Genomic DNA, 26,017 nt, shown 5'->3' with positions numbered 1-26,017 from the left:
GTTGATAACATATAACTTTGTATCATGTCTACCAGAGAGATAACATTTGAAATTATTACAAGGGTTTTGTGAGGTATAAAATATGGTATACAAACTTGACTTTCACTTTCACTTTTTTCATGAATACCACTTGCTATACCAAATGTTTTTTTCATTATAAATGTACAAAAAAACAACAACAGGCATATTTAATATTTCATTATTGTTAGATTTTGTATAGCTGCTGTATTCTTTAAAACAGTTATCTTTGACTTGCTGGCGATAAATTTCGACATTAAACAGACAGCGCACAAGCCACATCCACTTCTTTAAAATAATATATAATTTCAAAACATGCGAAATGTATGTACCAAGTTTCCTTGCATTATTACTTACTACTGAGAAATCTAGCGTTTCAAATAATTCTTTTTTTTTTTTCAAAAGACAAACCAAATGAGAAAACGAATTATTTCTTTTCTTCTCTTTTATTACAATACAATTAGTGATAATTTCACGTACGTTAGGTTAAATGTAAACAATTCTCTTTCACGACAAAATCCACACAGGCTAGTGCAGTTACGTTAGCACACATATGGCAAGACGAATATTATTTTCTATATTCGTTGTTACAATTCAAGCTGTGAAAATCACTTTAAAATCACCGCCTGAACTGTTGCTACCACAGTTGTAACCAGAGCTTCACATAATTGCCGCCTTTTCGTGAAAGTTCACACAGGCTGTTCCATAATAAATACTTACATATTTGATGATATATATATATTTATTATTTTATTAATGTCACACCGTCCCTTTTTATGTCATATTCTCACGGAGAATTTTGTCTGCTACTTGTTTTATATTTAAGAATTCTGCTATGATTATAGGTTCACAAAAATTAAATTCCACGATTTTGAAATTAATAACACTACTGCATGTTTTGCAAGTTAGTGGCTTTGTTAATTGCGTAATTTGTATTATCAACAAATGACATGAAACACAATTCCAGTTGTTTTTATCGTCCTATTAAGATATTAAATTTTCTATACTGTTTTGTTAGGATTGCATCATATTTTATTTTAAAAATTCCAAGCACAAATGTTTCTAAGAAATACTAATGAAAAAATTAAAACCACTGTTTTTTTTTTTTCGGGCATTGGGAAAAAAGAAAGAATAGTTTTGTAATGATTTTATATTACGTGTATAAAGTTCAATAATTGCTACTTATAGCAGAACAACTTAAATTTAGAATATCAGAACAATATCCAAAACATAAATAAACTTTCGATAATTGGAGAGGTGTTTATGTCAGATATCAATTTTATAAGTTTTCCTATGGTATACTTTCAGGTATACAAAACACGTTTATTTAGTAAGAAGGAGAAACCAAGATTGTAAATGTAATTTTAGCGCGAAATTACTACATCGTAAAACGAATATTCATAAAGCTCTTTGCAAGTGTTAAAATCTACCCCAAGCGTAAACTTGAAATTAGAATAACTAATTCTAAATGAAACAACTTTTCCCATACAATATTAAGGTTACGTAATACAAAGTTAAGAACCTGTTTTCTTTGCATTCGGTAATTCCTAGAACTCCTCATTAGTGAGAAAAGCAATATGTTTTTTACACAATAAAAATTACTTGATTATCATTTACGAATCTGTGTGTGACATTATATATATATATGTGTATATGCAGCTCTATATCCAAGGTCAATATGAGCCGAAGCAATTTTTTATTTTCTAATTATTTAAACCCGTTCTTTTTGTAACTTGCTGTTTACAATTTCAATGTGTAGTATGTCGATTTATAATACTTTACATGTATTTAAAATATGATATAGAGAAAACAAATGTACTCTTAAAGTTCATGAAGGAATGCGCTTTCAATATTTCATTCTACTCAATATAGAGAAACGAATATTGTTTCAACAAACGAAAATGTGTATATTGTAAAGCGGAGTGAAATTCTTATCAACTGTTATAATTCAAAATGTAATTTTAAACTCTAAATGGATCATATACCTTAGATGCTTATTCTCAAATCACAAAAGACTCCTCATTTTGTCTTTATCCTAACAAAAAAGTAAGAGGTGAAACGCAGTGGCGTGTTTTAGAATTCTTCTCTTATATCATATTTCATGTTATCATGGAAACACCTTTAAGTTTAATAAATCGGTGAGCCAATATCAACATCCATTACACGTATTAGTTGAGAGACGTTAGACTTAAAATAATTTGTTAAAACATAAGTATACAAGAACAAAGTATTTAACTTAATAGCTATATCGACAATTATTTACTTGAAAACAACGTTCTTATCTTATACTCTGTGAGTTGGTATTTTATAAACCTAACTGAATTGTTTTTTTTTAGAATATATGCACTGGGCTATCTAATGTATCCATCGTGTGGAATCCAACCATGAATTTTAGCGTTATAATTTCTTAGACTTACCGCTCTCTCACTGAGAGACAAATCTATTTGCATTCCAATCAAAATGTTACTTCTATAAGATACACTGCAGCTTCGAAGAAAAATAACAGCTTAGAAGGCCTAAAATATACGTTAAAACATTAAAAGAAATATATGACACAGTATCAAAAAACAGAAAGCTGTTTCAAAAAGAGAGAATATGGCGAAGATCTTACAAACGAGTAAATTCTATATGAGATTGATTTTCACTGCTAATATTTATCTTACAGTTAAAATAATCAATTATAACCTTTAATTTTCTAAATTTCTCCGTACAAACATGGACACAATTGCATTAATGATTGTTAGTTTGGAATTTTGCACAAAGCGACTTGAGGGCTACCTTCGCTAGCCCTCCCTAATTTAGCAGTGTAAGACTAGAGGTAAAGCAGCTAGTCATCACCACCCACCGCCAACTCTTTGGCTTCTCTTTTACCAACAAATAAAAGGATTGACCGTCATGTTATTACGCTCACACGGCTGAAAGGTCGAGCATGTTTGTTGCGACAGGGATTCGAACCCGCGATCCTCAGGTTATGAGTCGAACGCCTTAACCCACCTAGCCATGCCGGGCTGTACAAAGTAAGACACTGTCGCTCTTCATTTGAACTATGACATTTAAATTTTTACAGGCTGTAAAATCATTTTAACCTTTTTCTCAGATCAGCATTAAAACATTTCAAATTTAAGAGTTTTAATGACCTCAAAAAGTTTTCTGACAGCTCTGGAGTTGATTCCTTACTATTTTTCCATCTGGTGAGTTTTCAATACGAACATATAAATGCCAGCATAACATATCTTTAACAGGTGATGTAGACATTTTGTGATTCTAATGTTCGAGTATGATGGCAACATAACTTGACGTTGTTATTCTGTTCCAAATGTGTTGAGCTTTTGACAGTGAAAACGTCTTGAAAAAGTAAAAGTGAGTGTGATCGTAAAGCACTGACCTTTCACGTTGTTTCATAGCAACTTTAACACTTAGATGAAATAAGCGGAACGTTAAAACGACCATGACGGATTACTAGAGCTCATTTGTACTTCATGGCCTTACCCTTCGCAAATTATCTGATAAGAATAAAAGCAAAACGTCACATTTTCTTATCAAAAGGGGTGTAGACGGGTCTGCTGACTGACAACTAAATATATTTCATACAAACACACGGGTTTCTTTTGTCATCAAAGACTCACAGGAGATTCCCATTCAATTCAACTTCTTAACACACTTTACTCCTTCACAGAAGTGATTGTTATGGTCTACATAATCATTTTTCCAGGGAAGATAAAATGCAGAGCATTGAAACTATTTGGTGAACTTTTGTACCGAAGAATAGGAAACACCAACTTTCTACGTTTATATCTCTTGCTTTTAGTTCTAATCTTTTTTATCCCCCCCGAGTGGCCCAGTAGATCTACAACCTTACAATGCTGGAAACTAGGTTGCGATGCCCATGGTGAGCAGAACACAGATAGCCCATTGTGTTGCTTCGTGCTTAAATACAAACAAACAATCCACCCACTTTCTTATAAATGCCAAATTCGTGAATTTGAATTGTGTGCAACTAAATATTCAGATATAACCTGATGTTTTAGAAGATAGTGGTATGAAGACATATTATTGTGAGCCTTCTACCTGTACATTTTGAGGGGACGGGGCAAAGACGGTGAGAGTGATCTTTATACCTGTCAACCCTGGTCTGTTTTCGGTCAGGTCACATAACTCTCATATTATGGAATTTTCCTAAGTGAAACACCGAGAAAATGTTACATAAGATGTCTTGTGCTGAAGCATCCAATTAAATCACTGTAGTTGCGAATGGGGGTCATATTTCTGCTGTGTATTCTAGTGCTTCAGTGCTATACCTGTAATCGTTCTTATTTTTACTTGTCACATGCTAGAATAGTCTTCTGCCTTCATAGGCAGAAAATCGACATCCATTTTCCCTTCTTTGCCTGTGTGTGTTTTTTTGCTACAAAGGGATCGTGACATCTTGACCTTCTAAGGTCCTTTTTAGATTAATAATAGTTGTTTCGTACTTCATTTGAATTAAATATTTAATATCCTTACCTTAATATCCGTGACCAGTCAGACATCTTGGAGAAAACTGTCATTTATATTAATGTAATTGAAAAAATTAAGTATGTGAATCCCGCAATCGTGTCGTCTACATATCTGTACCAATATAGAATTGGATGTAATGCTGCGTTAAATGTTTGTATTTCTACTTGTGTCATAATAAATATTGGCTGGAACTGGAGATATTTGTTTGTATATAGTTGTGATTGTTAAACATAAAGCTTGTCTTTATCGTGGTGAATTCTATGAAGGTTGCTAATTGGTTGCTAGGAATGTATATTGATGGATTAGGGTCTCGGATATAGAGTTCTTAGGCCATCTTCCAGGCTTCAGAATTTCGAACTTCTGTAAAGAGGGATATGACATCGAAACTGGCCATTATGGCTTTATGGTTAAGTTGATTAAGGTTAGATTTGAAATTAAAGGAGTCTTTGATGAATGAGCTGGCTGATGTTACATATTTGGAGAATGCCCATGCCATGTATTTACCAATATTGTAATTGAATGATTCGTATGTGGACATTATTGGTCTAGATTTTTTCAATCACCTTAACTCTATACATCCCAACATTAAGTCCACCTGTGAACACGAAAAACTAACCAAATAGTTTTTCTTAACCTCAAAATTACAAGAACCGATAAACAATTTAAAACAGGAATCCACCGAAAAATCACTCATACTGGACAATATATTCCTTTGAACTCAGCACCAGAAACAAAACAAAAACTCAACATACTAAAAAACCAACTAAACACAGCCATAAAACTATGCTCATCAGATGAAAATAACGACGAACTAGACAAAATTAAACAATACTTCATCAACATCAATAACTTTCCTCCATAAACCGAAGAAAACATTACATGCACACACTTAGACAAAAAGCAAAATCAACTAACAAAAGTAGATGTATCCCATGAATTAAAAGAAATCACGAAACCATATACTGTTGCATACCATATACTCCCGACATCAACAGAAAAATAACCAACATTTGGCAAAAACTGGTAACAAAATATGAAATTCCAGTTAATACCAAATTTATTCAAAAGCCAGGCACAAAACTAAGGTATGTACTATGTAAGAACTACACCAACATTATTTATAAATACAATGTGATAAATACCACGACTAATGTATTGGAGAAACAAGTAAAAAAATGGAAACCAGATTCAAAGTACACAAAAGTCACCGTCACACGTTTTCGAACACTGCAAATCAAATAAACACAACATAATCATAAAAACACCCAAATACTAAATAAAGAAACAAACATAAACGCAAAATTAAAGAAGCCTTACTTGTACAAGAACTCAAGCCCAAAATAAGCCAGAACAAACGAACACCTTTATACCTGTATTAATAAATATATCTAACATATAAGCACGCCCTCTACATTCCTACACTTATTTACTTAACCATCTTCAAATATGTGGTCAGCTACCGGTCAGTAACTCTTTCTTTCTATGTGAAACTGATAATGACCAAAGAAGGTCGAAACGTTGTTCGCTCCTCTAGTGCTTTCTCTACACATACCAGCCGTGTTTAAATATATAAGATTACAGACAATTATATTAGGAGATTGAACATCCTCCGAATCTTCCACCTATACTAAAAATCTAACCTGTCTTTATTCGATCCGAGCCAGCCTATAAATCTTTGTTTTGTGTTTTGGTTTCTAGGTTGAATATTTGAATGCTGTGAATAGTGACGAATAGAACCTTGCATGAGAATTTTCCACATCTACAATCGAGAGTTTGTACACAGAGCATTATTATCCTCTGATTTACATTCAATGTTTGCAACTGTCTCAGTAATATACTGAAAAGCTGCGATCACTGCCACAACACCATACTCATGTCTTCATGCTTTGGTAGACCGTGACATTTTAGAAATAGAAATTCTACTATCCCAACTTAGGTCTTGATATACAATTTTAATAACAGTATGTGTCATATATATCACTTAAAGAGTTTTGTCTAATCTATATTTATTGCAGTGCATTATTGCACATATTGTACAAAATTATTATTTTATTTACGTAAGATTTAATTACGGTTGTGTTTTCTTGTTGTGTTGACCCAGCATGGCCATGTGGTTAGGTGGTTGACTTCTAATCCTTAAATCTTCGTCCTACCAAATATACTAAATTAGCTTGCCCTTTCAGCCGTGGTAACGTTATAAAGTGACCCCATGAGTTGGCGGTTGGTAGTAATCAGTAGCTACGTTCCCTCTTGCCCTACTCTGCTAGATTATAAACGGCTAGAGTAGAACGTCTTTGTGTATCTGTGCGCGAAATTCAAATCAAACCTGTTGCGTCTTGCTTTTTATGATTGTAGCTCCAATATTAAGGTCACATTGAAGGCCAAGCACTTTGGTTATGATTGTAGCAAACTGGAATGGTCAAAACTGGTTAGTTTAAAAGCATTTTCTTTGGTTCTAAAACATTTTTTGCATAAAAGCATTCGAATAATTTAAGTATATAGTTTTGTCTTGGTTGATAGAAAAAAAAACGTAATGTATTTATCTCGCCCTGTATCAAGGATGCTGTGTTTACCACCATATGGGTGTTTGAGTGTAAAAAGTGTAATTGAAATAGTATTCCTGAAATGTAAATGTATTTCGAAAGAAAGTCAGGGGTTTTCGAAAACAACAGTTTTTACTTATGGTGAATTTACGCCAAAGGCGTGAGTCACACTAAAGGTCATTCAGAGTGCTGATAATTGGCATCAGTGTAACACGTTTTATAGCTGCATGTGCTGTCCCTAGGTTGTATAGTGTAAGGAAACCACCTTGTTTGTTTGTTTTGGAATTTCGCACAAAGCTACTCGAGGGCTATCTGTGCTAGCCGTGCCTAATTTAGCAGTGTAAGACTAGAGGGAAGGCAGCTGGTCATCACCACCCACCGCCAACTCTTGGGCTATTCTTTTACCAACGAAAAGTGGGATTGGCCGAATTATTATAACGCCCCCACGGCTGGGAGGGCGAGCATGTTTGGCGTGACTCGGGCGCGAACCCGCGACTCTCAGATTACGAAGCACACGCCTTAACGCGCTAGGCCATGCCAGGCCAAACCACCTTGTTATCTATAAAAATTAAGATAACATGGTAACAACTTTGAATGATACTTAAAACATATATGGTTTATTATATTGAATAATATCACTTAGAATGAAGAATTATATTTAAATTATTATGCGGGCTTGAGAGCTGCCAACTTGCTGCTTCACCTCTGGTAAATAAGTGAAAGCTAGAGATTGATGCAGATATCCTATTTAGCTTTGCCATCTTTATATTGTTATTTAGTAAAAATGCTGGTCTACACCCGTTAAGTTGAAATGTTCAAATTCTCCTTCTTTGTAAACTTCATGACTGTTTGTATTGTTACACACACTTTGTATGGGGTATTTAAAGTGCTTTAAAGCAAATTAGTGTACAAATATGAATGTAACTTGTCAGATAACAAAGTATTGAAAAAACTATGTGAATAATTACAAATAGAAATATTGCATTCTAAAGCACAGCAGAATATCGAGCTACGTATCGAAGGCGGATATTAGGCTATAAAATAATCATTTGGATATAGAGATATATGAAAATAGTGACGTGTGTTTTATTTCTTGGTTATTAACTCACATTGCTTTGTTTGTTTGTTTGTTTTGAATTTCGCACAAAGCTACTCGAGGGCTATCTGTGCTAGCCGTCCCTAATTTAGCAGTGTAAGTCTTGAGGGAAGGCAGCTAGTCATCACCACCCACCGCCAACTCTTGGGCTACTCTTTTACCAACGAATAGTGGGATTGACCATCACATTGTAACGCCCCCACGGCTGAAAGGGCGAGCATGTTTGGCGCGACCGGGATGCGAACCTGCGACCCTCAGATTACGAGTCGCACGCCTTAACACGCTTGGCAATGCCGGGCTGAAGAAAATAGAGGTGGTTACGAAAAAACAATTATTACTTTTTAAGTAGTTCTCTTTTATATAATGTGTCCCGTTTGAACAATTTTGCAACTTTTGTAGCTATCTTTGATGTATATGGTACTCCTATATAACTGAACATTCATCGTGGTACTTCTAGATTTATAAGTGAATTAACTCCAAATCATCAGACTGAATGAAATATCAACATTTCAACCAAAATTTTTACATAGCGAATAACAGAGAGAACAATAGATAACTGATATCTCTGTAGGTGTAGACGATATTCATATTCATTGTGATATTATAATCGGAGAATAACAAAATGTAGTAATTTAACGATATTTTCTACTCCAGTGCGCTTTCTAATCATCATAAAAATTTAATTAGAATTGCAAAAAACAAGTCCAATATATGCAGATTTTAACACATGTTTTTTTATAGAATAAGAATGAAGATCACAGATCAAAACAATTATTTAACCCACTTGAACAAAGAATGAGTAAATTACAAATCACTTTAAAGTACGAATTACTGAATTATAACAAACACGGTTTATTTATGAAAAAACAGAAACATTATGAAAAATTTATTTATATTAAAGTTTTAAACAAAGGAAAAAGTAAAGGTCTTTAAATACTCTGAGTAACCTTCCAAAAATCACACTTCCACAATATAACAATAAACTAAAAGAGTTTAATTTGAAAAAAATAAAACAATCTGGAATCTGATGAGTGTAATTGATTATTATCGAAACATTGCAAAAAGGTTATGATAAAAACAACATTGTGAACTTAGGGTCTCTATTGATTGATCAACATTAGAGGTATAAAAGATAAAAGTTCATGTAGTGGTTATATTTTTTAGAATTAAAAATTACAAAGAAGAATGGTTCCTCAATTGGATAGATTATGTAATACTCACCAAAACAGGTAGCATCTTTTATGCCTTTTGAATTATATATTGATAAAATATTGATTGAAGAAATTCAACTACCCTACCTCGTCGCTCGTGAGGTACAATAATTAATACATTTGGCAAACGATTACACAGGTGGCAACTATCTAATATGTTATTCTACATCTATACTCCAAAAGTGCCAAGCAAACAGATTTTAACTTTTTAAGAATACTTTTGTACATTGTTGGTTTGTTATGATTAGTATACTATATACCTCGAAAGCTCTAATTATGATAAATGCTTATTAATAGGAAAACAACACATAATTGAGAAGGAACGTTTATAGTTGTCGAACAGTACAAAACATTCAACTTCAGAGTATTAACTTCCGACGTTAGTATTTTTATGAGGATATTGAATATCTTATTCGATGAAACGTCAGCCTGTAAACCATGTTTGGCGTCCAAAGAAAAAGCTAGCTATCTTCCTTTCAAGTGGATTGTATCTATGTATCAACAAAGCATACATTCACTCGTCGGTAACCTTGAGAAATATTTTTTTTCAAAACAAGATAGAAGACTTTATATTGTTTGTCAGTTTGAAACATTTTTGTATGTAAATCGTTATTGGTAATAACTATTTGTAATAACCGTTAAAATAAATTGTATTACTATATGTATATTGAAATATATTTGTGTTGAAAAACAAGATTGTGTGGATCAAACTTGTTAACGGAAACCACATAATTTGTGGATGTCGACATTTAATTAACTTCTTGATCAAAATAAAAATTACAGGCTATTTGAAATCGTAATACGTAACATAATAAATCAGAAACTGGTCCGAGATAAATTATAATACGTAACACATTATATAGCTTCAGTGATGAAAAACTCGACATGCGACCAGCAAAGAATGAAGAACTCGAAGCTAGTTAGCTCTCGATGAAGTGAATTGCATTTACGTCAATTCAAGATTGACTTGCAAATCGTGAACACTGAAAAGGATGCTAAGGAAGCTTAGCAAATCGAGGATTCAATATTTTTTCAAGTTTTATATCGCTTTACATAAATCATTATTTGTGAGCACCGTTATTGTAAGTTGTTATTCTTTGTATATTAAAATACAATCGTATAAGAAAATACTGTGTGCAACAGTATTGTTTACAAATATCATAAATTGGATACATATTGACATTTGATTAATTTCTAAATCTAAATTTAAATTTAACTCAATTTCAGGCAGTTTGAAATTGCAAAGTATAAAATACTTCAGTTGTCATAGAAATATTGTTGGAAGTAAACAATCTGAGTGCACTGAATACAAAATGAAAATGTAAAATATGTAACAAAGATGAAATAGCTAAATTAAGATAGTTATATATGTGTATTGTATATAAACAATAAAGCAGAGCACGAACGTAGTAAAAGAAAGCATTTATTAAACGTTTCAGAATCATCAAAATTCCGTCATCGGTAATCCAGGAGTACAAAACAAACAAACTATATCTGTAATTACACCAAATATGTGATATACATAAGAAGTAAATAATTTGAATATACACAATATAATAGAATTAGATGAAGCACATGTAGTACATATAAAATAGTTTAATTAAGATAGATTTAATCGTTTAAAAATATTTATGTATATGTGATATGAACAATGGTTAGTATTCATACAATCAATATAGCATTTTATAAATTTGATTTCAGAATAACTTCACGGTTAATATTGGATAAGTAAGAGTGATAAAAAACATTATTTTAAATTAATTTCTAAATCTCATTTCAAATATGTGCCTCAACTTTTAATTAAGGACTCTCTTTTCTTTTTTTAATAACACTAGACAGATGGCATTGCTATGGACTTCTCCTTGGGTCCTGTGCTTGGTAACATTTTCTTCTGTCACTATGAAGAGCACTGAATTAGTGCACTAAATAGGTTACAACTTTACATCATTATCTGAAAGTTGATTCCAACTAAAGCTTTTTGTAAATAGTATTAAGAACCATGTCTAATATATCGTAGATATTTTGATGCAGCATTAACTTCTTTCAAATATCATAATTCTTATGGACATAGTTAGAACTGAAATGCCCTGAGTCATACTAAAGTTAGTAAAACTTATGATAGTACTTCCATTATCAATTCCGAGCGGCTTGAGGTAGAGTAACAGTATTTGTCACACAGGTTCTATTTGAATAAGTCAACGATTGTAGCCGAACAGACAACATATTATGAAACTGTTTGTTTTCATATTGTTAAATTCCTTGTTTTAAAAATCATAATATTTGAAATGCAACGCTTTAACGTAAAAATATGACACCTCATATAAATCTTTTACATGATAATCATATTTCTGTTAATGATCTATCATTTTAGATAGATGAGTGTCAATAACATTTATAAATGTAACCGATATCGTGCAAATAATAATACCTATCATATTATCAACTCACTGTTAAAGTAAAGGTAACTTTACAAATTCTCACTAGATGACAGGTGTCGCAAGATCATTTTGTTTCATAGTTATTTAATTTGTATGCTCACAAATCATTAGATGACATAAATTTGTTACGTATTTATGAAAACAACTACTGCTTCACCTCGAAAAGTGTCTCATCCCTGTCTTTTCGTTTCATAGTACAGTCCGAGCACACAATATAGTGGGAGGATAAAGATAATATAACTGAATAAGATAATGAAGACTTTATCATAGATGATTTTAATTCAAGCACACTTGTGTTCAACAACTTCAATAAATGGCTTTTCGCTGGTAAAATAGTAGCCTAGGAGTTGGCGGTGGGTAATGATGGCCAGTTGCCTTCCCTCTAGTCTTGCATTGACAAACTCGGGACAGCCAGCGCAGATAGCCTTTTCTCTTGTGTTATTTATTGTTGTACTAATCAGTTTCATTGGCTTTGTAAAATACTTTAAGCGGAATATACATTTTGAAATTAATCAACTTTTGAATTCATTTTTTTAATTTGATTGTCGTCACGGAGCAGATACAGTATCGGTACTAGTATTTAGACAATGTAGCTGTAATTCTTTTCAGGATACATGATATTGTGTTCTGTAGAACTTCTACTACGAGTATGGTAAGGGACTACGAAGTAAGTAATTTGTTTCACTAATACACTAAGCTTCTCAGTGGCTCAGCAGTATGTCTGCGCTCTAAACCGGGTTTCGATACCCGTCGTGGGCAGAGAACAGATAGCCCATTGTGTTGCTTTGTGTTTAATTGAAAACAATGACAATTAGTACACTAGTGTTAGAAAATGAAACTAAAGCTAAATCAAGTTACACAGGGGAACTTTTCAAACGATTTTAGAAAAAAAAACGCTTTTTTCGTATTAATTTCGGTTAGAGAGCTGCATATGTATCTTATCAAGGATACATTTGTACTAATAAAGACATTCTTGGAAATATCGAATGAGAACAAAACAGGTTTAACTTGTTTTTAATACGTAACCTCAATACTGGGAATATTTGTATTTGTTTACTGGGATTTTCCTATTTCATTTAGAATAAGTAATTCTAACTGCAATTTTATGCTTATACTAGGTTTTAACACTTGTGAAAAGCTTTATAAATATTGATTTTTGTTTTCATGATTTAGAACTTTTGCGGAACAATTTCACTTACAAACCAGATTTGTGCTTCTTACGAGATAAACGTATACTCGATATTTTATCCTAAGAACTCGTATGAAACTGATATATAACATAAGCACCTTTCTAATAATGGAAAGCTTAGATGTGTTTTGGATATTATTCTGATATTATATATGTTTAGTTGTTCAGCTCTAAGTTGTAATTAGATCACAATTAACGCTATACTCTTAATACAAAAGTATTACAAAATATTTTTATGTTTAAGACTTTTAAGGCAGTGTAGAGAAATAGCTTAAATGTTCAATAGACAGCGAAGCAACAGGTAAAAACAAAGCATCCGTACAACTCATACTTTCTGTTCACAAACTTTCAAACCTGCTGTTGTTTTCTTTTCATTCTTTATCTTTTAAAGTTAACTCTTAAAACAACAGCTTCTATGCCTGCAATATTTTTGTTGCTTACTCTACGACCCGTCTCACTTACTTTGAGTCACCGTTAGACAAGGCGTATCATACAAAAAAAATTCATACAGAATTCCAACACGCATGTTCATCTCAGTTAAAGTTTTATGCAATAAAACGTGGAAAATCATTGCATATCGTAGTCACACACTTCACGTATAGAGTGTTTAACATGTACTTGTAAGATACTTTCCATGAAAAATGTAATTAACTTAAGTAACATCCCTTTCATCTCTCTATCACCTTTCACAGTACCTCGTGTTATCTACGAAGAGTCATGTGAAAAAATTAGGACACCCTATGAAAGCCTGTGTATTTTTGTAACACTTTTGGATATAAAGATATTTAATCTCAATATTTAAAATACTGAGAGATTATATGAATTTAACTAAACAATTAAAACTGAAGAAAAGACTTTTCAAGATCTTCTGTACATGTAACTCTACAAATATGCATATTCTAACTGAGGAAAAAGTTAGGACACCCCTTCATTTATTCCCACTTAAAATAGCTCAACTCACACACAGGTGTATCACACCAGGTGCACATGATCAGAAGATCGTTACTCAGCATTTTGAATAAGGCTTGCCCTATTTAAACCTCAGACATTTAGTTTGGTGTGCTCCTGACTGTTGAAGTGAAAGTGAGCACCATGGTGAGAGCAAAAGAGCTGTCTGAGGCCTTCAGAAAGGAAATTGTAGCAGCTTATGAGTCTGGTAAGAGATTTAAAAAATCCCAAAAGATTTTAAGATCAGCCATTCTACTATCCAGAAAATAGTCAACAAGTGGCTTTCAAAGCAACTGCCAACACGCACAGGTCTGGTCGTCCAAGCAAGTTCACCCCGAGAGTCATCACTCTGGCTACTGTTGATGTGAAAGTGCATACCTCTACAATCAGAAAGAGACTGCACAAGTTTAACTTGAGTGAGAGAAGTGCAAGGAGGAAACTTTGCTCTCTAAGAGAAACATCAAGGCCAGACTGAAGTTTGACAGAAAGAAGGTAAACAAAGACCAGGACTTCTGTAGATGGCTACAAGAGGCGACTCACTGCAGTTACTTCAGCCAAAGGGGGGTAACATTAGCTATTAGGGGGTAGGATGTCCTAACTTTTCCTTCACTAAGAATATGCATTTTTGTAGAATTACATTTACAGAAGATCTTGAAAAGTCTTTTCATCAGTTTTAATTGTTTAGTTATATTCCTATAATCTCTCAGTATTGTTTAAATTGAGATTAAATATCTGTATATCCAATAAATGTTTAAAAATACGCAGGCTTTTATAGGGTGTTTTAACTTTTTCACATGACTGTATATGTAGAGATGACAACTAAAGTTACTTGAAACTATAGTTTGTAGCAAATCATGATTTTGTGCTCTTTTCGATGAGAACCTCAACATTTCTGGGTACAATAAAAATATCCTTCAGTGTAAGCATATCTGAACAGTCTAATAATAACAGCTGGAGAATACTTAATCATACAGAGTATTCTAATTTACGTAATATTTAGTAATAAATATAACGTTTACCTTGTTGGTGACTAGAAGCGTCAATAATCATAAACATGAGTTTCGAACACCGGAGAATCAATCATTACCAAGTTAGCGTATTGCTGCTACAAACTCTGTATCAATACGGCGAAAATTGTATATATTTATGATATCAGTTCAAAATAATAGTTAATATGGTAAATAAGCAAGGTAATAGGTTTAACCTCGGCAACAAGTAGTGTGTGATCTTATATCATCCCTTAAAACAGTTATTTGCTTTTATGCTTGTCATACACATTAGTATTAGGCCTCGTACGTTCTTAAAAATTACATTTGCTATGTTGTCTCGTAGCGATATTCAAAATTTAAAAGGCAGTATAATAACAGTGATATTTTCATATCGATTGCCGACGATGAGTTTCACTCAATCTTGACCTGTGCAGGTCGGATGGGAGACAAGAAACATAGCAGTGATTGGAACAATTTTGACATTTATACAACGATTTATATTCAAAAAACACATGTTTTCTCTCTCTCCAATAATCTGATTTTCATATTAAAAGAACCTCGGGTAACAGCAGTCATAGCTTCACAGACAGAGGCAGCAGCAGTATATTACAATAACTGTGCCTCTATGTTTTTCCTACTTATTTATGTTTTTGGATGATTAGATATGTGAATGCCTTATTTGTTATTTTCTTGATTTTCTACGTTCAACTAGATAAATTTAAGGATCAACAGACTCTCATCAGAACAAGATTTTATTCTATACCAAAAGTTTTGCAATTCACTTTTGTTTAATTTGCTTAAATTTATTTTTTTAATATTGGAGGTCGTCTCCTCTTGGCAATAGTTTGTTTTGCTTGTATTTAAGCTATGGTTCAAACTAGGGTGGCAGTGTATTGACTAGGTAACTTTGACATAAATAAAAGGTGACTGACGAAACTTGATTAATCATAGAAGACAGCACTTGCTACTGTTTTTATTAAATGTTGTTAGGGCATTGAGAAATATTATGTGGCAAATCTAATTTAAATCAATAATTAAATTAATGGACGGCATTAGATTTCAAAAAAATGACTTTTCATGAGAGGGCTTCATAGCACTAGTCTTCACAAAAGATGTCCCACGTTTTGAAAATAATACCGCAAAGATTTGTCCTCGTGAAATTTATTTTTCAACTTAAAAATATCTGATTGATATTTGACGGAATTCATTTAGACTTTTATGCTCAAAATTGTCATACTTGGAAAATCTAATAAAAATTATATTATTCTTTTAAAACCAATTTCAACTTTTGAAGAATACATAATTCGTGTGATTATTGGTTGTGTAAACCGAAAAGATAACGTTCGGATTTAAGCAGTTTCAGGGGCTGTACAATATTAAGGTCATCTAATTATTTGTATTAATTGTGTTGTATGTTATCATGATATTTGAAATTATATAATTATTTGACAATGTATTGTTTTTAATGTATTGTTATCAATGTATGTGTACATATATATGTAAAATATTGGTTAGAAATTGGCACGAAGCAATTTTTAATTCTCTAAGGACGGAGGTATAAGGGATTTAACGTTACACGTTTATTTTAACACCCAAGCTTGTTTCAGTATAGTTCTCCTTCTCGCATGTCACGTACGTTGTGTATTGCGCAAATACCATCTGTTTCCAAACTTTCTAGAAATTTTTGAGAGTAGGAATCAACGATACTTGTATGACGAAAAATCGTCAGCTCTTACTAACATTGTTCAAACTTCGAGAAACTCGTAACATTCATATAAATGCAGTTAGGCGATAGATAATAATTTTCTAAAGCTGTAAGACATTAAGATACGTGGATCTAGTATTTTTGTATTATCTACCATTTCACGTATATCGATCTTTGTTCATCAGGTTCAAGAAACACAATAACTTCTAATGAAACAAATATAATATTGGCATTCTTAACATACTATTGACATGTTACAGCATAAGAAGCTAGTAATCACCATCAATATCTCAGATGGATTTTCACACCCCACTCTTTAACGCATCCATATTATCAATGTGCGGAGTGCGATTTTTATTGGATAACAAGGGGGCTAGGGACGAAGCCTTAGATTCACAGTAATTCTACCATGGTAACCATTGAGTTCCGTCAGGAACCAGTTTTGTTTCAAAGTTAATTATGAAAAAACTTATACAAAACTAATATACATTTTAATTATTCATATCTGAGTTCTTCTTTATATATATACAAATACATATATTACTTCTTTCAAATGTATTATTTACTTTTATCAGCCCACGTTATTATTTGATAAGCTAATAAAAGTACACATTAGAAACCTGAAAGTCAATGAAGATTAGGGAAACTTCTTATGTAGAAAGGCTGTACTTTACACACTAATTTGTCTTCATCTATTATAAAACTTTTCATTATTATTTTCAACTCGTTTATTCCTGCATTAAGAATAAGTTCAACAAATTTTGTAATTATTGTTGAATAGACTATTCCACAACCTGAAGTAGAAGGGGTTTTGCAAAATGTAATTGCAATTGACGCCTTTGATAGCATAACAATTACAAATTTGTAATTAACAAAACTACTAACCTGCAATGAATATAATGATGCTTTTAGTTGGTTAAGACTTTTTGTTTATGTAGAACTATAATTTTAACAAAACTCCAGAGTATACAAAACAAAGTGATAGAGCCAAAATTGTTAGAGCGTGAAAATAAGCCAATATATATATAACAGCAGATATTTAAGTATTTATGATGCTTCCAGTACTTTTTTATTAATTAAGAACTAGTTTAAAAATATAGAAAACTAAAAGTAATAATCAATTTGTATAAACGTATTCGAAGAATATCAATACAGGTTATAGATACACTTCTTTCTATCGACTATGATACGTCAGAATGTTGATATCTTCCCGTGGTAAAAAATCTATCATTTTCTTTCACGCTGTTATTTATACGTGTCATTTTATTACCTTAGTTTCATCTTTACATTTATTACCGGAACTTTTCTAATTTAATACATTAATACCATAAATGTGTTAATGAACATAATATGAATGCAGAAAAAAGTTATCGAGAGGTAATCATTTTATTTAGAATCAGGTAATGAACTTGTTTCGTATTAATGACAAGAATATGAGAAATTTTTAAAATTCTCTAATGATCAAAATGTGGTCTGACGCTTAGAACAAAAAGAAATGAATTGTTTCATTATTTTAGAAACTGACTGGAATAGCTCACGATACATTCGACTCAGTCTGTGACAACATTACGAAGAGTAAACTGCGACTTTTGGTATACTTAAAACACAGAGATTAAATAGTTTAAATAATTTGCTCAATTCTTGGTATTAAAGATCCTCTCTTATCTGAGATTACAATTTTTTGTCAAAACAAAATTTACAGAAGCTCGTAGAACAAAAATTTAAAATTGTGATTCTGATCATATTATGTCCGATTGTTGAAGTTTGAAAAAAAAAGAATGCAACATCCAATGCGTTTATGTACACTTATGGACGTAGTTTCACCATATCACTTGATGTTGTTTATTTGGCCAATAATAAAACAGGCTGATGTTGATAGGGAAGAATCTTGAACTTTTATGTTTGTTTTTGATGAATTATACTGCTAATCCTATACCAATACATATTTTGTTGTTGGAAGGTATATTGCCTTTAGTTTTGAATACTGCCACTGCTGAACCTCTTATGGCTCAGTAACTGGGAGGTAGTTTTATAAAAGTTTCTCTTCTTTTGAATTTATTTCACACTAGACCTAGATTCGGTACCAGTTGTGTTTGGAGTAAGACCATCTCTCTCAATTAAATGTGTATAATTATTGTATAGAAACGATTTGGCTGGAGGAAAAGTTTTTGCCGAGCTTAAACTGATATGAAGTTGTTGAGGAGAATCTAGAAGTGTTTCTCTCATGTGCTCGAGCTCAGTCTTAGAAATTAAGCTAAAATGAAATAATAGATACGTGTTGAGAGAACATTGTAGATTTGTGACAATTATTATTTTGGATACGACATGGATCTCATGATTGATTGTCCATCTTACAAGTCTGACGAGAAGCAATTAATGAGGTTAGGGAACTGGTTTACCTGGAGAATTTCTGTTTGCTAAAAGCAAACTGATCTGTGAGCATGAAAAGGATCCACAGATCTCTTCACTGTTTAAATGTGCACTCCAAAAGAATAAATTGAAAAAGTTTCACTCGATGCGTAACAGAATTATGAGATATTTATTTTGGCCAAAAAAGTAGGAAATATGATTTCGGTTTTCCAAAAATTGTCATGCCTGTCAATTGGTTGGAAACTCTAACCATAAAATTTCTCTTTTTTTCTTGGAAACCTATGCCATAATTCGAAGATTCCTTTCGTTGTGTGATTATTGACTCTGTTGAGTCCATTCCAAAAATTTCATTGGGACATCAGTATTTGTTGACAATAATGTGTGTATCCACTCGATTTTCTGAAGCTATCATCCCCTTAAGAAATATTTCAGCAAAAAAATCTAAGGCACTGATTAATTATTTTACTTTTCTTGGTTTGCCTTATGAAATTCAATCTAATAAAGGATTAAATTTTATGTCGGGATTGTTCAACAGATCGTTTACCAGCTCGTCGCCAAACAGCTGAAATCTAGCACCTACCATTCTGAATCGCAAGGTGTTCTTGAAAGATTCCGGTCTACCTTAAAAAATATTATTCGGAATAATTATCTTGATAATGAGAAGGACTGGGATGAAGGAGTTAATTTATTATTATTTGCTATTCGTGAGTCAGTTCAAATGTCGTTAGGATTTAGTCCATTCAATTTGGTGTTTGGCCATTCAGTGTGTTGTCCTTTGAAGTTACTGAAAGAACAGTAGTTTATAGATACCCCGAAAGAAATGTACTTAGTGAATTATGTTTCCAGGATTCGGTCCAAATTTGCGGGTGCTTGTGAAGTGAATAGTCAACTTGATACTTTATTGAGTGAATATGTGTGTAAATTTGCGGACGGTTTAATCAAACCAAGATTGCTATTTATGACGTTATGTAGGTCAATATTCTCCAGTGAAACAGCGTCCCTATCGTGTGTATCTAATCAAGACCGATAAAATGCATGAAGTAATATCTTATGATTAAACCAATGTGGAAAACTCCTTAAGTGTTTTAAATGTTTCAATCCCATATAAAATGTGAGTTTTAGAAAATAATATAAAAGACAGGAGTTCAACAAAAGAAAATAATACCAAAAGATGCTACTTTGAACAAATCAATCGCGAGAAGCACAGGAAGAAAGTAATACACTGCCAGTAAAAATCAAAAGCTATTTCTAAGTCTGTGTATGAATGATGATACGTATTATCATTGACCCCAAACGAATCTCCGAATTATTATATTACGTAGTAGAATTAACTTCAAACTAAGTTAATTTTTAATTTAAATTTAGGAGTCGATGAAATATCGATATGTATTAAATTTATGATATTTGCCAAGAATATTGATGCACAGAATTCTCTTTTTTAACACAAATATATTTTAATATATAAAGAACAATAAAATTTATAATAACAGTTATTATAAATAATGATTGTAACAGATTCAGTGTTATACATTTATATTAATATCTACATTTGATTCTGTTTCATGCTTGTGACGTATATTGTTGGATGTGCATTGCGCAAGACCACCTGTTATCTAAATTTACAGACGATTTTCGGGAGCAAGAATTGATAATATATGTTTTCGACATCACAAGCGTGTCTTCCAATATTATATTGTTGAACGTTCGTAGAATCTTTATTACTTGGTACGAAATTTAGCCGAGAGACAGTAAAAGAATATTTTTTGTTGCTACAGATAGTATACTATAAGACTTGGAAGGTATAATTGTGATAAACGCTTACTAATCACAAAACTAAAGATATTTGACCAGGTAGGTTTACGGATTTCAAACTTTACTAAATTAACTTCGGACGTTAATATTTCTATGAGGATATTAAATATCTTCATCAGTAAAAATTCAGCTTGTAAGTGGCGTGAAGCCAGCTAAGAAAAGAAAGCGCTGGCTTAAGAGAGGTGTAACAATATCAACTCAGAAATACTTTATTCATCGTGTACCTGGCCCGTCCTTAAAATATTCAGTACTAGACCAAATAGAAGACTCAGTATATAAATCAATATTGGTAATAACTGAATAAACTTCTAAATTCAAATTTTCGGTTATATGAAATCGTGATACGTAACGAACGTAGCATAATAAATCGGATATTCGTCCGAGATAAATAATAATAATACGTAACAAGACTTATATACAAAAGTCTTATAAATTTACAAACAATATTGAGTCTTCTATCTGTTGTGGAACGCAATATCTTATTGACGGTTCACGATGAACGAAATAGTTTCGATTTGATAACAGTACAGTTCACGTAATCGGTAGCTCTATTCTTTGCTGGTCTCACACGCCACTCACAAGATAATTTTTCAGCGATGAAAGTATATAACGTCCTAGTAGAAATATTATTGTCTAAAGTTAATTATGTAATGTTATATGGTTTATTATGTTCGAAATATACAAACAATTTTGGTCAAGTATCTCTAACTACTAGATTAATAAGCTCTAAGTACAGTTATAGCTTCGCAGGTTTATGATATACTAATTTTAGCAAACCAACAAAATAAAATGTAAACTGCCTGTTGGCGCATCTATTTATGAACGTTAAGACGAGGTTCTTGAAAGCTCAGTTGGCTTAACTAGTGCTCTCATGTTTCGTAAAACATATATTCTTACACTTTAAAATCTTCTACAAATTTAGAGTACAGGCAAGAATTTTGCAACACAATTTGACAATACATGAGATAAATGCAGCTCTAAATGTATATTTAACCAAAACAAATACAGATATCAAAATAAATACATAATACAAAATCCGTTACAATGATTAAAAGTAATAAATAACACTGTTATATTTACGTTGACATGAGTTAGTTTGGGATAGGAATAACCAAAACATAAAGATGTTGACAACCATAATAAGGAAACTCAACATATTCGTAACACTAATTTATCAAATAACTGATAATATACTTGCCAATGCATAAAGACGTCGGCTACTCATCTAAATCAAATTCGTTTGGTTTTTCTCCCTCTTTAAACTCCACTTCTTTATATGTTGCATGAAAAGGTATGAAAATGATAAGTAAAGTTACATTTTTCTGGAACTTAGAGATGCAGCATTTAAGTATCGTAAATTTTGGAGAAACACTTAAGACATTAATATAATACAAACATAATTTTTCGAATCAGAATACTTCAACTACTTATGTGGAGTTACAACACTAGAATACGTGTTTCGATTGTGGAAAGAGAACAGAAAGCCCATTGTGTTGCTTTGTGCTTAAGTTGAGAAAAAACGAATCAAAATTGTTTCTTTTATACCTAAAATACATTAAATACATTGCACACAATAAATTTTCTGCTCATTATACAACTGTAATAAATTATATATGAAGACGTGTTTTTTATCAATGCATTGTTTTCAGATAATGTGTCATTATCTCTCCTTACCTGAGTGAAAAAAATAGTGAATATACATTACAATATTCTCTTTTTGTACCTATGATACAACATAACTGCTCTTTTTAACAGTTTTTGTTCGTTTAAACATTCGGTTCCTTTGAAAAGTGTGCATATGTTACAACAGAACAAGCAATAATACATAAACTATTGTTTTAAGGGTAAGAATATATTAATAGGTAGATCTAACTTGTTCACATGATAATATTACCTTTACGTTCATCTTTTCCGTCGAATGGAACCACACCATGGCAAATCCTTTTACATAGGTATCTGCAAATACCATGTCTACCATGTCGTATTTTAAATCATGCCATACTGGTACGTATAAAAATATCTCGAAGCTCATTATTCTTAAAGCTTTCTTTTTAGGTTTATTTATATCTTATTATATACGTATATATATGTGTGTGTGTGTGTGTATACACACGTTATCAGATATCCTAGTAGAACATGCCAGATATTTTTCTAATTCAGTCAATCTTACCAACGTACGATACCTATAACACGTAACTTTTAACCAAATGTATGAATAGTGTATAGCTTTGGCATTGTCTTGTTGCCTAACGTGAAAGTGGTTTATATCGGTTAATGCGAAGTGTTAAACATTTTACTTCTTTGATGCTTCATATTGTTAGTATTACTAAATATATATTTTTATAATAATGAGAACAATTTCTCAAATAGCAAGCAACCGAAGAATTAGTTGAAAATTACAAAATGTTACTTACTTTCTTGTACGAAGTGAAAATGAGTGTCGCACCAGAGTCTGATCGAAAGCTATGAAATTACCATCATATATATAAACATATATGTACACTAAATGATGGCGTAACATTTTAGTTAACAAAATAACAGTGGTTTCATTGTCTTGCGTAATTCTTGGAAGTATTAAGTGGCAAAACTGATTCTCTTATCTAGTTAAACAAGTTATTTTATTTGATAAATCACAACACTAACGTGTGCCAACTTAATGAGTAAACACTACTGACAACCAGACAAAGTATTATTCCTTCCATAAGTAGTTTTTTATTCTCAACTGTGTCCTGTTTAAACAATTTTCCAACTATTACTTAAATGATCCACTTATAAAATATGTCGTTTAAACTTCCAACTTTTAGGTTTATAATTAAATTATCTACAAATTATTAAAACATAACAATATTAAGGGACGATAAATTAAGTATGAAAAATGTTGATGCATCAACATTATCAAGTCTTTTTACAATATTAAACAATTCAATCAGATTCCCTCTAGCTCTTCTTTTTTGGAAAAGAAAGTTTAGAGATTTTTATCTCTATTCATATGTCAAACCCTCCATCCTTAGTACCATTTTAGTAACCCTACTCTGAACTCTTCAATGTCTTTTCCAAGGTAAGGAGCCCAAGACTGAACTGAATACTCCAAACATGGCCTAACCAGTGACATATTCAGATAAATTATAACCTCTTTAGACTTGTATTCAATACTTTTATAGATACCAACCAAAATCCTATTTGCCCTAAATCTAGCAACAGCACACTGCTTGGATGGCTTAAGAAACATATCAATCATTATATCAAGATTATTTTTCCTGCATGACACTGTTTAGTTTATTTCCATCGAAATTATAATTCAAATCATGATAACTCATATGCATTATCTTGCATATATGCCATTGATTTGCCGAACTCAGCAGCGTTTATTTTCACAGTCAGCAACACTCAAAACGTTGATATCATCAGTAAAGTTAAGGAAATTATTGAATGTTCCTTCATCTCCGTCACTAACATAAATCAAAAAGAGCAATGCTCTTAAGACTGAGTCATGAGGTATAACACTTGGATCTTTAATCCAGATCGACTTGACTCTATTTCTAATAGTACTCCACTATCTTTCATCTAGCCACTTTTATATTAAATTAGTTAATGTATCTCCCACACCAAGAGATAAGGTTCGTTGCAAACCACTTCATACTGCTCTGTGTCAAATGCTTTGAGAAAATCCAGATACGCCGAACCTAAGTATTTTTCTTTCTCATCTGGATTATGATCACGAACGGAAAGCTATTAAAACAATGAATGAAATGAAATGACTTACACATGTTTGTAAGCTATGATGATTGAATTTGTCATATACGGTTAATATGTGTAAGAATTCACGTGAGCATATGTAATAATTGTTATTTAAACTTTCTCGAAGTTTTTAAATAGGATTCTGTTTGACCCCTTATTCTTTTGAACGTTTTGAAATTTGTACAATTCCTTTCTCTCGAAATGATACAGAAACCACATACACACATACTACTGATGTATTAGACTTCATTAGGGATATGTATTTCTATCACATTACAAACTTTTATGAAGAATGACCGTTTTTAATCAATAACAAACATATGTTATCACACTATTTTATGAATAATTGTTGAAAGTTGAGATTGGAAAAATTGTTTTTGCACATTTTACTCAACAAGTCTTGATACTTTTGATTACGCAACATCGATACTAAGAATAGGTGGTTGTTTGCTGAGATTTCCCCATTTCATCATTCACAGAGAAATTTCAAATTATACTAAAACGATAACGAATCCTGAAACAAGCACACACACACAAGGGAACAGTGGGAGTGTTGTAAAGTATGTTGGACTACTAATAAAGTCATATGTGAATAACAAGTTGTGTAAAAAACATGCCGAAAGGTATTTTATTTTATATACACCTAAACTCAGCTTCATACACTATCTTCTCTAAAAGTTATTCTTAGAAACACAATAAGAGCTTCACGTGTAAATTCACTGTATATACATGGGAATAAAGTACACTATAACACTAACAGCTGATCGGCATTTGTGTAGCGAATGGTTTGTTGGTGCATTCATCACTGATTGTAAGGGCGCGTGAGAGTGAATACAATTGCCAACTAATTAACCGTGTTACCTATTTAAGAAACAAAGGTTGAATTTCCGCACCAATGTCTGTTATACTAGGGTTATGATGGGTTACTGTAATGCTAAGCCACTCAAGGTAAACAAGTACAGGTTTGAAAACCGTTTTGAATCTCAAGACAAATTACTTTTTTTAAAAAACTAATCTTTCAAACCAAATGTGCACGCTTGCCATCTATATCTTCAACGTAGAAAGCAATGTCATTTCTGTGTCCCAAATTTGTCATAATTCTCTGTTTATTTAGATTATGTTTTTTTTTTTACTTTAACATGTTTGAAGTTTACTTCTGATTTTGATTTCTTCAGTTCAATGACTATCAAACAGTAAATTAATGTATGATTAATAACAACTTTTGAATCTATTAAATGATAACTATATGTAAGTGAGTAGGCAAATTAAAAAATAAATGGAAAGCCCAAATTACCCTAATATCTGATTCTCAAAAAAAAATATTGTTTTAGTCAGATATCCTTAAATCCTTCGGAAGTTATTAATTTGATGTTTTTTAGGATAATGAAAAAGAAATGAGATAGTTATCACTGTATAATACGGAATTTTAAAATCGGTAATGAAATACAATGTCAGCAAATGTA

At 32.0% G+C, this 26,017-nt stretch overlaps 1 long non-coding RNA gene across 12 annotated transcripts in view; it reads right to left on the bottom strand.

Annotated features, from left to right (window-relative positions):
- LOC143252831 (uncharacterized) overlaps positions 1-23,445 on the bottom strand; it is a 119,899-nt gene extending 96,454 nt beyond the window's left edge. The window contains exons 1-6 of one of the 12 annotated variants that reach the window (XR_013029174.1): positions 23,231-23,399; positions 22,711-22,772; positions 22,015-22,086; positions 14,960-15,054; positions 11,961-11,983; positions 10,773-11,256 (exon numbers count right to left, since the gene is read on the bottom strand). This is a non-coding gene — a long non-coding RNA (uncharacterized LOC143252831). Of the gene's footprint in view, positions 1-9,677; positions 9,857-10,772; positions 11,263-11,960; positions 11,984-14,959; positions 15,055-22,014; positions 22,087-22,710; positions 22,788-23,230 lie in introns of those variants that run through there. The other 11 variants (XR_013029172.1, XR_013029175.1, XR_013029173.1 and 8 more) reach the window with 11 other exon arrangements.
- Between the last annotated feature and the right edge of the window lie 2,572 nt (positions 23,446-26,017).

The sequence above is a fragment of the Tachypleus tridentatus genome, chromosome 6, assembly GCF_004210375.1.
Source record: "Tachypleus tridentatus isolate NWPU-2018 chromosome 6, ASM421037v1, whole genome shotgun sequence".
NCBI lineage: Eukaryota > Metazoa > Arthropoda > Merostomata > Xiphosura > Limulidae > Tachypleus > Tachypleus tridentatus.
The sequence above is the reverse complement of the archived record's forward strand: the minus strand, read 5'-3'. Positions and strand labels throughout refer to the sequence as shown.